Source organism: Schistocerca americana, chromosome 2 (genome assembly GCF_021461395.2).
Source record: "Schistocerca americana isolate TAMUIC-IGC-003095 chromosome 2, iqSchAmer2.1, whole genome shotgun sequence".
Taxonomy (NCBI): Eukaryota; Metazoa; Arthropoda; class Insecta; order Orthoptera; family Acrididae; genus Schistocerca; species Schistocerca americana.
The window spans coordinates 528,187,545-528,203,510 of record NC_060120.1 but is presented as its reverse complement, the minus strand read 5'-3'; positions in this window follow the sequence as shown (position 1 = coordinate 528,203,510).

Here is a 15,966-nt window from a genome sequence, read left to right as displayed (position 1 = left end):
GATAACACAGCAACAAAGGGCATTTTGTCATCATACACAAGTGTATTTGAGTTTCAACGGTGAACCGTGATTTTTGTTACACCTTCTCCATGGTAAGGGGCGTACGGATTTGGCATTTTCACTATATGCTTCCAGATTCACCTGATCTCTTGCGGTTCCCGTCCCAACACATTTTGGTGCCTAGAACAACGCATTGCAACAGCAGTTAAGGCAGTAACACTAGAAATGCTCGCAAACGTATAGAACAAGTTTAACTATCGTCTAGATGTGGGTCGGATCATTGGAATATTGAACTTCTGTGAATGGAAAATGAAAATTATGATCGTAAGGTTAATTATAAAAGTTACCAGTACGCTGTATGTGCACGCATATAAGAGATATAACTTGTAAAATAAAATGGTTGTTTGGAAAATAACCACTTTGTAGTCTTGTGCGTTAAAATGTAGCCCACGTTTCTATTTTAAGTCATGTAGAAGACATAATTTTGTGAAACAGGATGGACCTTTTTGAAATACATCCTAACAGTCAACTCTGGCTAGGTTGTCAATGTAAACAAAAGGTTTGAGGTTCCATTGTCGATTGCTTTTATTACATTATGATACGTTACGTGACAGTCAGTTGCAGCAAAACAAATGAAAAGCTGAAGTTTAGCGTAGTTCCGAAACAACTGGTACAAGTATTATATTATTCAGATGTAAACCCCCCCTAAAAAAGAGAAAATAATTTAGATTTTATCTTTTACTTTGCTGATTTCGTAGTGCAGCTATAACAGGACCGGAAGGAGATCAAAATATAAGATTTTGAATATCTTACAGTCATTATTCTTCTGGCTGTTTAGACATCAATTCGAGTCGCTACGATGTCAATTCCTCGCCTCTATGCGGGTCTGAAGCACTGTCTTCAAATGCTGCTGACCCTAGGTCCTGGGTTTTCCGTAATTCTCGCAATTTTCTAAACTTTGCCAGCCTTTTTCATAATCGCTCTTCCTTTCTCTTCTGCCAGAGTAAGAAACCACTGGTTCAGGAAGCTTGTAATATTCTTGAACTTTTGTTTGTGTTTGCTGTGCCACAGCATGATGAGTATTTCTTTTGTATCCAGTAATATTATATTTTCAGTGACGTGGTTAACAGGTGCATAAAATATTCAAAATCATGAATGCCTAACGTTCACATCTTACGTACCATCTGTGGCACTTTAGTCGCAAAACAGAATTTAGGTATTTTTCCAGTCTGTGGATGGTTTTTAGGCGGCTTACCATCTGCGTCGGCTTATGCGGGCTGGTTCCCCTTATACCGCCTCAGCTACTCTATGTCGGCGATTGCTGCCCAAACAAATTCTCCACGTGCACGTACACCACCATTACTCTACCACGCAGACATAGGGGTTACACTCGTCTTGTGTGAGACGTTCCGGGGGTGGGGGGGGGGGGGGCACCGGGAGCCGAACCGCACAATAACCCTGGGTTCGGTGTGGGGCGGCGGAGGGCTGAAGTGGACTGTGGTAATTGTCGTGGGGTTGTGGACCACTGCGGCTGCGGCGGGGACGGAGCCTCTCCGTCGTTTGTCCCCGGTTAACATACAAAATACAAGGTTCTGGGAGGTACCGACGGGGATTTAGCACCATGTAGCCTCCAGCGCCGTGATCAGCTGCACTAAGTTTCTAGGTTGAGGATTCATGGCGCGAACAGACCGATCGAGGTGGTCCCACAGATTTTCTATATGGTTTAAATAGAGGAATTTGACGGCCAGGAAAGTACGGTAAACTCATCGACGTGCTCTTCGAAACCAAGCAAATCCACCGCGAACCATATGACACCTTGCATTTCCTGTCGATACAGCACATCGTGCCGAGGAAAAACGAACTACATGCTTGGGTGTACATGACTCACAAGGAGAAACGCACACTTCTGTTGATCCAATGTTCCTTCCGGAATGAGAAGATAACCCAGAGAATTCCACGAAAACATTCCCTAGACCATAATGCGCCCTCAATTGTTGGAGGCGTTTTGCTTTCACGGGTTTCATGCATTATGCATCAGCGCCCATCCGTCCCATGGTGCGTAAACACAACCTGTCCCACATATTAGACGTCTAACTGTTGGTAATAATATGAAATTCTAACCTACGTTGCCGACGGGCAGCAGTCAACATGTTTTCATGAACTAGGTGCCTGAACGGTCATCGAGGAGACTCTGCTGGCAGCCCCTTGGTTCACCTGGGCGGTCAGTTGCTCAACAGTGCCACGTATATTCATTTACCCGTACACACCTCCACAGCCGTCGTTCACCCTGTCATCTATGGCGCATGGTGCACTACAGTTGTCTCGGCGCCGGTTTTGGATAGCGCCATTCTACCATGCACGATATACTTTAACCACTTAGTCCTTTCAGAAATGATTCCACCCTTGCCCCAAAGCCAATGATCTTGCCCTTTTGGATGTCAGATAAATTACTCTGTTCCAACTTGCGACAACGACTGCACTGTTTTCCGTGACCCCGTCCTCCCCCCCTCCCCAACTGCTAGTGCAACCCCCTGAGAGTTGTTACTGCGCGTTGACGTAGAACATAGGACTTGATCACGTTAATGTGACGTGACGGTGTAGTCTGACAGCAGTATCACAGTGAAAAAAATTAGTCGAGAGGCAAACACAACTAATGAGCACTACTGCATGCTCATCGTTCATTGCACAAGTAAAATTGCACATATCCGTTCAAGTACTTGTTGCCAGATATGTGTTTACAGGACTCTTGTTCTCGTTAGAGACAGAAATATCCTCTGTAACAATGTGGGTTATGTCTGATTTAAACACTTTGTGTAGACACACCTGTCAACACTCCATCCATCACTGCGTGATAATACAAAACGAGACGCCCTTATCTGAACTTTTTCATCGTTCAGTGTCATTCTATCTAGCAACGTGCCACACCGTTCAGCAAGTGTTCTGAAAATAAAACGCAATGTTTGGGTTGCCTTCCGCTCAATTTCTGTTTGATGATTGCAGTTTAATTTTCGAAACAAGCCCCCTTTGTTTGAAATTTTCGATGTCCTAGGTCATTTCCTTGTAGTAAGAGGCCTTTCTGCGCAGCAAATATTCTGCAAAAAAACCGTAATTTTTTGTTAGACTTCCCCACAGTTGTTATTTGATGCCCGCCGGAGTGGCAGTGCGGTTCTAGGCGCTACAGTCTGGAGCCGTGCGACCGCTCCGGTCGAGGGTTCGAATCCTGCCCCGGGCATGGATGTGTGTGATGTCCTTAGGTTGGTTAGGTTTAATTAGTTCTAAGTTTTAGGCGACTGATGACCTCAGAAGTTAAGTCGCATAGTGCTCAGAGTCATTTGACCCATTTTTTATTTGATGCTTTCAATATGATTTTCTTCTTAATTGTAATCCCTAGGTAGTAGTACAACCTTTAAAGTAATTTCCATTAAGGCATAACCGAAATTAAACCGTTTCTTAGTAGTACTCATGTGGAAGGCCTACACTTTCATTATTCAGTATCAGTTACCACATTTTTGCATCACACAGATAAATTATTAAATCTTTTTTAATTCGTATTGATCCTTTGATGACTTTACTTGATGATAAACAGCAGAATAAGCAAACAATAAGAGAGTTGTTCACATTCTCTTCCAATCAATTTCGTAGATGAAAAGCACCAAACGGTATTCCTTGGGGAATCGCTTCCGCATCATTCGGCGCTATCCAATCAGTACTACGAACTGTGGCCATTCAGACTGTAAATCACGAAATCAGTCGCGCAAGTGAGACAGTTTGATTAGAAGCTGCTTCTGACGGACGGTGTCAAGGAAATGTGGAAAATGGGTCGGAGCACTATGCGACTTACCTTCTGAAGTCATCATCCGCCGAGAACTTAGAACTAATTAAACCTAACTAACCTAAGGACATCACACACATCCATATGCCCGAGGCAGGATTCGAACCTGTGACCGTAGCGGTCGCTCGGTTCCAGACTGTAGCGCCTAGAACCGCACGCCCAAGGAAATGTGGAATCACCTAGAGAAAGATATTTTCTAAATCCGTGCCAAGTATAAATAGGTTACTTTTTTGAAGTTATTTCATAATGTTCGAACACATGTTCCAGAATAATGCTGCAAGTTAATGTCAGGGATCACACAAGGTATATCTTGAAAAGTGGTACTGGGTTTTCGTTTCAGTAGTGTACGTGTAGATTGTTTAAAAAACCACAAACATGACTTTGAAGTCTAAGTTTGCGATTCTTACTAGACACATGAAAAGATTTCACAGATTGTCTTCTTTGTTCAAAGAAGCACGAGAAGCAACTGCAACAAAGACATTATCAATAGCAAATATCTTTCTTCGAAAAATAAGAAACGAAATGTGATACGAATAAGCAAGAATTTATTTATTTTACATGCGTCAATATCTAACAGTTAACAGTCGCTGTTTTCTATCAAAATAAGCTAACGATAGAAAATATATTGGAAACATAATAATATAAATACAGTTGAACTAACATTGTGAAACTATGAAATCATAACCTAGTATTTATAACACACACTCGGGACGCTCTGCACTCTCTTCGTATACCTTAGTTTGTTTTTATAGGTACTTTAAAAGCACCTGCTATTTCTGTATTACTGTGGATATTTATATTACGTAGGTCAGATATAACTGACATTTATTTCAGTAGACAGGACAAATTTCGTCGTTTGTGAAATTCATTAATGTATTGCTTTCAGAAGGATATTAGTTTTCTTATAATTTTCAGTTGTTTTATGATTATTTGACAAACTGTGCGATTCATTTAATGGTGCAGGCTCTTATGGCTTATGGAAATTCTGAATGACGACAAAGTTCTGGGGCTTACAGCCATGAGTAGTCATCAAGTATGCGCTACGTTTATATGAATTCCACCATTTTCACCTTCCAGTAACCTACCAAAATGATCCACGGTGATGCTCCTCTCATTTCTGAACCTTTGTCTTGATCATATTGTGTGAATTATCGACAGGTGAATCCTAGCTTTGAATTGGTTGTTCCTCGACTTATACATCGTCCGTGCTGTTTATTATTGTGTCGTTTCCTTGCCTTCTGGGTGTTCGCCAGGCCTGTTGCGACAACTCTTGCCACGCACTAGACACTTTTCTATGACACTCTCTGCAGATAATGTGTATGTTCCAACGGAAGGTCTACTTGTTAAACCAGCGTGCGTTTTAATTTTTCAGTATTGTTCTTGTTAATCAGTTCGCATGCAACAAGAAACTTAAGAATATGTTCCAAAACGGCGCGCATAAGGGTGAGATTTTTCTGAAGCTCATAGCTCAGGTTCCATTGGTGATGAAAAGGTAGGGGCCAAGTATTTTGGTCAGCCCCTATAGACCATTTATAGTCAGAAGAATAGTCTAAGAGTCACTACCCTACAATACGGGTGAAAGTATGAGTATTGCACACTTCTTTCTGGTTAGGCAAATGGAGCATATCGGTTGCTTCTTTTTGCATTTGATATGGTCTGCGGTGGGCCCTCGGTGGTTTATCGAGGCATCATTAGTTCATGGGTGGTTCCTTTGAAAACCTGAAACAAATCGTTTTCTCCGCATTTATTCATAACAAAATTGAGCGGAGTATCCAAAGCCGGCTATGCACAGAAAATGGCAGAAATTTTTACTATACAGGGTGTTACAAAAAGGTACGGCCAAACTTTCTGGAAACAATCCTCACACACAAAGAAAGAAAAGTTTCATGTGGACATGTGTCCGGAAACGCTTACTTTCGATGTTAGAGCTCATTTTATTACTTCTCTTCAAATCACATTAATCATGGAATGGAAACACACAGCAACAAAACGTACCAGCGTGACTTCAAACACTTTGTTACAGGAAATGTTCAAAACGTCCTCCATTAGCGAGGATACATGCATCCACCCTCCGTCGCATGGAATCCCTGATGCGCTGATGCAGCCCTGGAGAATGGTGTATTGTATCACAGCCGTCCACAATACGAGCACGAAGAGTCTCTACATTTGGTACCGGCTTTGCGTAGACAAGAGCTTTCAAATGCCCCCATAAATGAAAGTCATGAGGGTTGAGGTTAGGAGAACGTGGAGGCCATGGAATTGGTCCGCCTCTACCAATCCATCGGTCACCGAATCTGTTGCTGAGAAGCGTACGAACACTTCGACTGAAATGTGCAGGGCTCCATCATGCATGAACCACATGTTGTGTCGTAAAGGCACATGTTCTAGCAGCACAGGTAGAGTATCCGGTATGAAATCATGATAACGTGCTCCATTGAGCGTAGGTGGAAGAACATGGGGTCCAATCAAGACATCACCAACAAGGCCTGCCCAAACGTTCACAGAAAATCTGTGTTGATGACGTGATTGCACAATTGCGTGCGGATTCTCGTCAGCCCACACATGTTGATTGTGAAAATTTACAATTTGGTCACGTTGGAATGAAGCCTCATCCGTAAAGAGAACATTTCCACTGAAATGAGGATTGACACATTGTTGGATGAACTATTCGCACCAGTGTACCCGTGGAGGCCAATCAGCTGCTGATAGTGTCTGCATACGCAGTACATGGTACGGAAACAACTGGTTCTCCCGTAGCACTCTCCATAATGTGACGTGGTCAACGTACCTTGTACAGCAGCAACGTCTCTGACGCTGACATTATGGTTATCGTCAACTGCACGAAGAATTGCCTTGTCCATTGCAGGTGTCCTCGTCGTTCTAGGTCTTCCCTAGTCGCGAGTCATAGGCTGGAATGTTCCGTGCTCCCTAAGATGCCGATCAATTGCTTCGAACGTCTTCCTGTCGTGACACCTTCGTTCTGGAAATCTGTCTCGATAAAACGTACCGCGCCACGGCTATTGCCCCGTGCTAATCCACACATCAAATGGGCATCTGCCAACTCCGCATTTGTAAACATTGCACTGACTACAAAACCACGTTCGTGATGAACACTAACCTGTTGATGCTACTTACTGATGTGCTTGATGCTGGTACTGTAGAGCAATGAGTCGCATGTCAACACAAGCACCGAAGTCAACATTACCTTCTTTCAATTGGGCCAACTGGCGGTGAATCGAGGAAGTACGGTACATACTGACGAAACTAACATGGAAATTAATCGCTTCCTGTCCACATAACATCTTTTCTTTATTTGTGTGTGTGGAATGTTTCCTGAAAGTTTGGCCGTACCTTTTTGTAACACCCCGTATATTCCGGAGACAACGATCCTGAACGGCCTTGGAAATTTTCTTCATATTTTTATCCATTTCTGAGATGCTGAGTGTCAAAGTTACCCCACCTGTACACGTAAAATACGCACTTCAAATCCAGTATCAAGAGGAAACGTAGTTTATAAAGTGATGTAGCACGGAGAAATATGGTGTAAGGTTTCTCCGTTATTATAAGGGTTCTGGCACCCTCATGTTGTAATACTGAAGAACATGCAAAAATTTTCCTTGTGTAAAATTCGGTTTGAGATAAAATTAGATTTACGTTTTTTCGACTACGCACAAGAAAACCGTCAAAATTTTAGGAGATCATTACATTTATTTCCATACGAGTGACGTGTCCTGCTGCATCAGGGAAACGAAAAGAAGAAAAGTGCCCCTTTCTTCGAAAGTCTCTGAACAGCGAGGCGCCAGTTTCCCCCTCTTACCATCTTGAGCACCTTTCAAACTATTCCCAGAAATCGTGGAATAAGAACATATCCGCCCTTCTTTGTGCTGAGAGAGAGAGAGAGAGAGAGAAGGAGGAAATGGCGATGAGAAAAAGACGGAAAAGTAATAAATACTGCATGGTAGTAGATAGCGCCTGCGGTACAGAAAGAGTGAAGGAGACAATGGCAGTGTGAAATAAGAAAAGGGACACAGTGGCAGTGGAACATAGTTGACAGTGATAGAACAGAGACAGGAAAAGAGTTGAGACAGTGCCAGTAGTAGAGGAGTAAAGAGAAGGAGAAATTGGATGTGGATGAGAGCTACTGATAATGAGAGACTCTATGGCAATGTCAGCGAGGAAGACAGAGATGTTGACAGTGAAAAGAAATAGCAGCAATGGGATGAAATGTATGAGGTGGGAGCAGTAAGAGAGAGCAAGAGGGATTGACCGACACTGAGAGGAGGCAATAGAAGTATGACAGAACGAAGGATACTGTGGCTCTGACACAGGAGGCAGTTTGAGAAACAGAAAGAGATAATGACAATGAATTGGGCTATTTGAGTGAGTGAGAATAGGCACGTGAGAGCTCATGGATGTGACCGACATCAGTGATGGACTCATGGTTGTGAGCAAGCTACAGCTAACGGAGCTTCTGGGCGTTAGAGCTGCGTTGGATGTTAAAAATAGTACGAATATCTTCTCATGCCAGCATTTGTGGGAAATTTTTGAAAGCTCTAAGGCAGGTAGAATGAAGCTGCTGGTACCTCACTTTTCTTTCGAAGTCTTTTAAATAAACAGGAATATATCTGTATTTTTTGTGCTCTAATAGCAGCATTGCTCCGCCAGAAAATCCGATGATCAATGGATGCAAACTCGATCTTGACGTAAAATTACAACAAAAGTCCCCATGAAACGTTTTCTATCCTACGGAGGGGACCACTCGTGCGCTACCTTGTACAATCAATTATGCAAAGCAAGAACACTATAAAGGGCATGTAGATGATGATTCCAAGATGGGACTGCAACTCAGATTGATAACTGAAGACTGAGCAGTAGAGTCTCAACCTCGCACAATACCACACAGCAAATTTCATGGATATATTGACGCCGGCCGTGTGGCCGAGAGGTTCTACGCGCTTCAGTCTGGAAACGCGCGACCGCTACGGTCGCAGGTTCGAATCCTGCCTCAGGCATGGATGTGTGTGATCTCTTTAGGTTAGTTACGTTTAAGTAGTTGTAAGTTCTAGGGGACTGATGACCTCAGATGTTAAGTCCCATAGTGCTCAGAGCCATTTGAAAAATTTGTATTTGATCTGTTGACGTCATGTTAGTCGACAAGGTTACAAGCTTTACCGTTCCATGGAATACTGCAGCCACTGATTCAAACAGACGAACGACAGAGATGTCAAGACAGCTAAAGTCTATGTCACATTAAACGCAAATCCTAGTTTTGCTGCCATCTTAGCCTATTATATGTTACCGTCAACCCCTTCACTTGGAATAAACCGCTGTGTCGTCTATATACAGCACCAGGTGCATGCACTATGTCTATGAAAGGTGTACTGCACATTTAGGAAACGCCAGCGCTAATGGCCATTGCGTCGATAGTCCATCAGATACAAGTAAGTTTAACGTATGTTTCTGTGGCAGTGCTTCGAAATCTTACGCCTGATGCTGGGGGTTCTTGTGTAAGGTGTTTGTAAAAGAGCTAATTGTCTCACACTGTGTCTTCCACCTGTGTCGCATAATGGCGGAATCTTTTGAAGAAGTCGCATTAATCCTTAATCTTTTCAACGGAGCTGGTGGATGGTGACGAGCGTGCTTCAGTGTCACATCTTCTAATGGAGAAATTTCTCTGCCTCGACGAGATGAAACAGTCTCCCGGCAGACATTGGTCAGCGTGGAAGGAAGCTGATGGGACAGTAGCTTTTGGAACATCGTGCATCTTTCTCTGAAATTTGGGTAGTAATGAACATTACGTGCATGTATGCCGTTAGATACGCGTCAGTCTCGAGTTCGGTGTCAGAGTCAGTCTCTAAATTGTCATCGGTTGTGGGCTACTATTCGAGACCATGTGTCATCAATCTGTTATGGCGGCCAGCTTCTCTTCTGCTTTATTGGGTGAGACTGGTGTGATGTGGTTGTCCTGTTGATTTTCTCGTGGAAGTGAGGAAATCATTCACCAACAGATGGGATGGGGATCTGAAGTGCCACGAACCGGCGTAAAGTTCTTGTTAAAAAGCCTAATTGTGCTTCAGCTTCGGTACTCGGTTTACTGTTCGTTCATCAGTGTACTCTAGCGATCCTGTCCACATTCACCAGTTGCATGAGAATTTCTCGTTAATTCAGTTGAACACTGATTTCACGTCAGGGCTTCACCTAAGTTTCCACGCACGGCAAAACTGGTTATTCTCTGTAATGGAGCGTACGGTCAATGAGGGAGAAGATGGATGATTGGACATAACATGCCAACACCCGCCAGTGCAGCCGTTCTGATTGCGTCCAACACGCCGCTTGTGAAGCAATGTACTGGTTCCTCAGTCCCGATGTCCTGTTGTCTCTCGAAACAGGGTTATCTTGCTTCACATTCTTTGCGTTAATATCACATGCTTGCGTCATACAGAAACTGAAGACGAATAATCTCCGTAGGTACATCATTAAACAGGAAGGTTTTAGGACCTCGGCTGTTCGATTAAGATCTCAAATCACCATCACAACACAACACTTGTAGACAAATTATCATTGAAGGCATCGCTGTGTTTGAAAGAAATCTACGGATACCAGTGACTGTATACTGGACCCTGTTTCAGTTGTAGAAGTGGTGGGATTTTTCCCACACGTTGCTTATGGCGCCTAAATGTGAGGTAATGTAACACTGAAAGTGGTGGAAAAAATTAAATAAAACTAGAGCTATAGACAGCTGAAGGTTTTGTGGTATGACATTTTATGAAGACGAGTAAGCCATGGACCAAGAATAACATGTTTCATGCTTCAGCGTTGGTTTATTATGGCATTAATTTGACAACAGTCATGTCCAGCACATCTACCCGGCCATATCTTGGGAAACTGTTGGTATCATGTGGCCACACACTACCACATATTCTTGATCACCGTCTCAAAGGATATATATATATATATATATATATATATATATATATATATATATATATATATATAAAATTGTAATTGGTTGTTCCACTCGGCATTGTTGGCATTCAAGTCATCTTTATGACGGGAAGAGCCAAGGGTATGTGGACACATACATGATAGTACCATTATCTGTCATGATACAGTAGGCAGCATGCATTTAGAAAGGTTTTGGATAGAGACCTTGCTTCATGTGTCCCTCATATAAAATGCAAACGAATGCTTTCTTTGAGCATTAATTTGCCATGGGTGTATGTAATAGGCATTCAACGCAGTAAAAGCCATTTCAGTGAACGTCCATGACAGCTAGCTGCTTTTCTTGGTGGTGAGCTAAGAGGCCAGTTCTTACAGCAGAGAGAATCATCTGCTGTACACTCTACAGTCATGATTTTTGTTATGATAAGCGACATTCTGTCACCTTAGCAGTTAAATTAATCATTAGAGGAGACTGGATAGCAAGTGTGGAGAATGAGAGTTTTAAAATATTGGTTGTTAATTATTGAAGCAAAGTCCCAGATCTGATGTTCCTGCTAGAAAACAATATCGCTTATGTAATGATGACAATTACTGAAGTACATGAAATATAATCGTCATAACTTCTGATCGGTTTTCTTTAGGACGTTAAAACTGCGCGGTTGGCTGCGGGTTATGATGGGAGTCTCTTCAACATCAACGGGTGACTGTGTGGTGTGCACTGTCCAGTCACGGAATAATTGACGCGATATTCCTCGATGACACGATGACTACCGAATGGTACGTGAAGGTTTTGGTAGATGATGTCATCCCCATTATCCAAAGCGACACTGATTTCGACAGGACGGGATTCATGGAAGCCGGAGCTCGACTCCATCGAAGCAGGAGAGTGATGTCCCGGAGAAGCGCTTTTGGAGCCGCACTCTGGTTCCGGCGTACCCGAGGGCACCTGATTGGCTGCTGTATTCTCCGCATCTGAACATATGTGACTCCTTTTCGTGGGGCTATATTAAAGACAAGGTGTACAGCAATAACCCCATAACCACTTCTAAGCTGCGAACAGCCTTTAAAGATGTCATCGACCTCCGGCCATACAAAATTTCTCTATTCGTCTGCGTCACCTCATCGGCAATGATAGCAAGCACATCGAATATGTCATAAACTAAATCCGAACATCTGTAGTGACGTTTACATCTTGAATAAAGTGTGTATACGCCGTAGTTTGTAACTTATTTACGTTTCTTTTCATATCGTTCAAAAATTGTCCCCCTGTGGGAATTGACTTTTGAAATGTAAAATATGGAAATTTTCGATAACATGTGGAGTGTATGTCGGAAAGATACACTTCACTGCAGGAGTTGTTGTACCTACAATCAGAGTAATAGATTTAATGAGGTCCAGAATGAAACAGACTCAGCACTAATAAGGATAATACAAACAGACGTCGAGGTCAGATGGTTGGATGGATGCTTCCACCGTCCACCAGATTCAGAAAAATGGGTCGTAGAGTCACTGAAAGACAGTTTGAGGTAGATGGTAAGTAAACTCCTGGAGCATATGGTAGTAGTACGGGGCCAACTAACCAGCTCACTGTCGAATTAGAAAACTGCTTATACGTTACGGTTGTACGGACAAAAAATGTTGCAAAGACATAATGAAATATTTTTAAGTCAGATATTCTTTTCCATACTGTCATCACTAGGACAACTGCTTCTTATTACAGGTCATCACGAAAGCTAAGATAGTGTTAATATGTGGTCTAGCTCGCTATCGCTAACAATCTACTTGAAAGACGAAAAGAGACCGTATTATTCGAAAACGTAGAACAATTGTCGTTAAAGCTCTAAGACTTTGGAAACCACGATTTGGATAAATGTTTACCAAGTAAATTAGCAAAAGGGATGACATACTTAGTGTAAGAGAACCATTCGAAGGATGATAACAGAGAGCACTATGCTTTCGCTATGCAGAGAATCTAACAGAGAAAATCCCAGCTTGAGCATCCGTAAGAGGGCCTGTGCATGAAGTCTACAAATTTCATTTAGATTACGTGACAAAGTCAACTGGAAAATCTTAAGAATTTCTATTCGTATACAGGGTGGTCAGAAAGAGTCTGAAAAGTTTATAAGGATGTTGTAAGATAGTTTCCACTGAGAAATAATTATCAAGAAAAGAAATTCGATACATTGCGTCATTTCCAAGGTAATTAGCATTGAAGTTAGCCAGTAAGGCTCTTGCGTGCTCGAATTCAAGCTCCCCGACAAATACGAGGGCTATTCGGAAAGTAAGGAACGATAGGTCACGAAGTGGAAACCGTAGTGAAAATCCAAACTGTTTTATTTGGAACAGTTAGCTACAAATTTCAGCTACTTACCTCCATAGTCGCCGATCCGACTTAGACGTTTGTCGTAGCGTTGTACCAAATTTACAGTACCCTCGTTATAGAAGGCAGCCGCCAGTGCTCTCCGCCAATTCTCTATGCTGGCCTACAGCCCGTTGTCTGTACCAAACTGTTGTCTTCATAGCCAGCGGTTCATGTGAGCAGAGGTGAAACTCAGAGGGAGACAATTACGGACTGTGTTGTGGGTAATCAAACTTTTCCGATTGAAAACGATGCAGGAGCATCTTCATTGCCCCTGCAGAATGCAGCTGAGAAATGTCTTGAAGAAGGAACCGCACGACATTTATGTAATGTTGGCTGCATAGCTTCAGGCGAAATTTCTCGCCACGTCCTCGGACTAGGAGGGAGACACTGTTGTTCTAGGTATCTTTATGCGCTCCCTGTGCGCTCAGAACTAAAAAGAACGACGTAACGTGATCGACGGGCATACTAGAGACACTGCCCAACACACCTGTGCAAAACGTCATCGGATTTTCACTGTGGTTTCCATTTCGTTACCGATCGTTCCTTACTTTCCGAATAACCCTCGAACAATTAATGTCAGTCGTTCTCGTAGATCAGATGGAAGCGCATGAGACTGCTTAGCCTTTGGCTCTGGTTCGATCCTTACTACTGTCCCATGTCCAATGTCGGTATCGCTCTCTCGTTCTGTTTTAGGAAACCAAGCGAAGAACACGTTTGGTGACATCGTCTAAGGCGGACCGCCCTGAATTTACTCGGTAACGGCACTACGTATCGATTTGTTTTCTTAACTGTAACTTTTCAGTACACGCTACCCTGCAAAACATGTTTCTTGGATAGTTTCTAACCATCGTGTCTCTTTCGTGCATCAATGTGATGTTGAGAAGACAAAGCAAAAATATTAAATTCTGTACTCTTCTACTTGGTTACGAGACATGTGTACAACTCCCTTTCTGGGACGATCAGGATTTTGTTTCGGGATAATCTTTCTCAGCCGATATGTTCAGGTTATTTAAAGGCGCCGGAGAACTCGCCTTTTATCATTTCCCTTTGCCTATATAACGTACAACCAGTACGCTCCATGCACTGAGCCGAGGTCACGCGATGTATGTCTTCTTGCACGTAGGAGTAGGGTTTGTTGGCGGACGTGCCTTGAATTATTCAAAGTAAAGTGGACGTTTCTCGGAGTTTTGATTATATCCAGGTATCGGCAGCCTGAACAGACTCTGGGATCCTTTGTCAACCTTTTGTAGAAAATTGAGCTGAAAGATACCCTCTGGCCTCGAAACTCAATACCGTTGGGGTCGAAAAAGCCAGAGCTGGCCCAGGAATGGCGACAGGAAAGAAAAAGAAGAAGAAGCCTGACACAAGTGAGTAATGTCGGAGTTACCTAAAGGCCCATGTGGTTGCCGCCCCCATACTCCCAAGTGCTGCAATCTCAGCAACTGACCAGTCTGGCATGGGTGGCCCTGCAGTAGCACTGCTCCCGCTACCACAGCTCAGTGGATCATGGAGACATACAGATCTCCCCACCAATGTTAAGGTGGTAGTCCAAGGGGAGGATTAATATATATAGTATATAAAAAGTGAACAAGACTGCGTTACTGACAGAGTTTCTGTTACATTTGGCGTTGAAAATTCAGTGAAACTAGATACTATTTAGGTCATATTTATCGAGTACCCCTTGAGTCGTGTCAGCTAGATTAGAGTTGATAGCCCGCGGAAAGCCGAATCTTTGGTTGGGCGCCGTACTAGAAAAGCAGGTGACTATGGGGGATCGATGTGAGATGGCTCGCGAGAAGCAAGCTAGCCTGGTTCAGTAGAGTGGAACTGGGCTCTGGCGATAGAGTTTGTGAAGGCCGATGCTGCGGCGTCCAGCACGGCGGTTGCGGCTCGTGTTGTTCTGGGGCTGGCAGTGAACTGCTGTCGTCATCATCCTTAAACTGGAGTCGTGGGTTTGTCACACGTCACCTTAGATGGAATATTTTATGTCTTTAGTCTTTATTCTACTTGTCTCAGGTCGAACTTGAGAGGACTGAAGGTTATTATTGTAGAATCTGTGATATTACATGCCCTCGCATTCCCAATCCATTATTTGTGACCTCCTTTCCTGACCTTTCACTGCTTGGTCGTGTGAGACAAAGATGGTCTCGCAGTTAAGATTAGAGGTTTGCTGCCTCAGTGAAATTGCAATATTTGAATGTATGACGTGGTATTGCTCTTACGAGCGCATATGGGCGGCTTTAATTTAATTCTTAGAGCCCTTTTCTTTCATAATGAATTGATGTGTATTTTAATACATTTTAGTGTTGCCCATAGAGCCTGATAAGTCCAACGTGTATCCTACATCACCTGTGGCTGTTAGTGTCCAGGGCTTGTTATTTACTTGTCCCATTGCCGGTGGGAGAGAAGCAAACCGTAAGATAGCAAAGTTTCTCACTTTTTCCTCTTTCTAAATTTTGTTGAATGCTAATCTGTGGAGGACGCTCTTCAGGGATCTGAGAACTAATAAGATTTTCTGTATCTTAGGTGCGGCTGTCATATTTATTATTTAAGTTCGGCTGGGTACTTCCAGCCGCGGGAGAAAGCTAGCGTCCCTTCGTAGCATTCCGCCGGTTTCACCGGCTTCCTGGTTTCCGCGAAGATGACATATACAACGGAAATGCTAGCCGTTGTGTGTAAAGACGGCTAAGGGTTCTCGTTCTGTATAAGAAGCCTGCCGTTCTCAATTTGCGGATGCCGCAGACAAACTAAGTTTATTGTCAAAAATTACTGTGTACATTTAGGCTCCGTGAATTTTAGATGTCATGTAACAGCTGTTTTTGCAATCTTG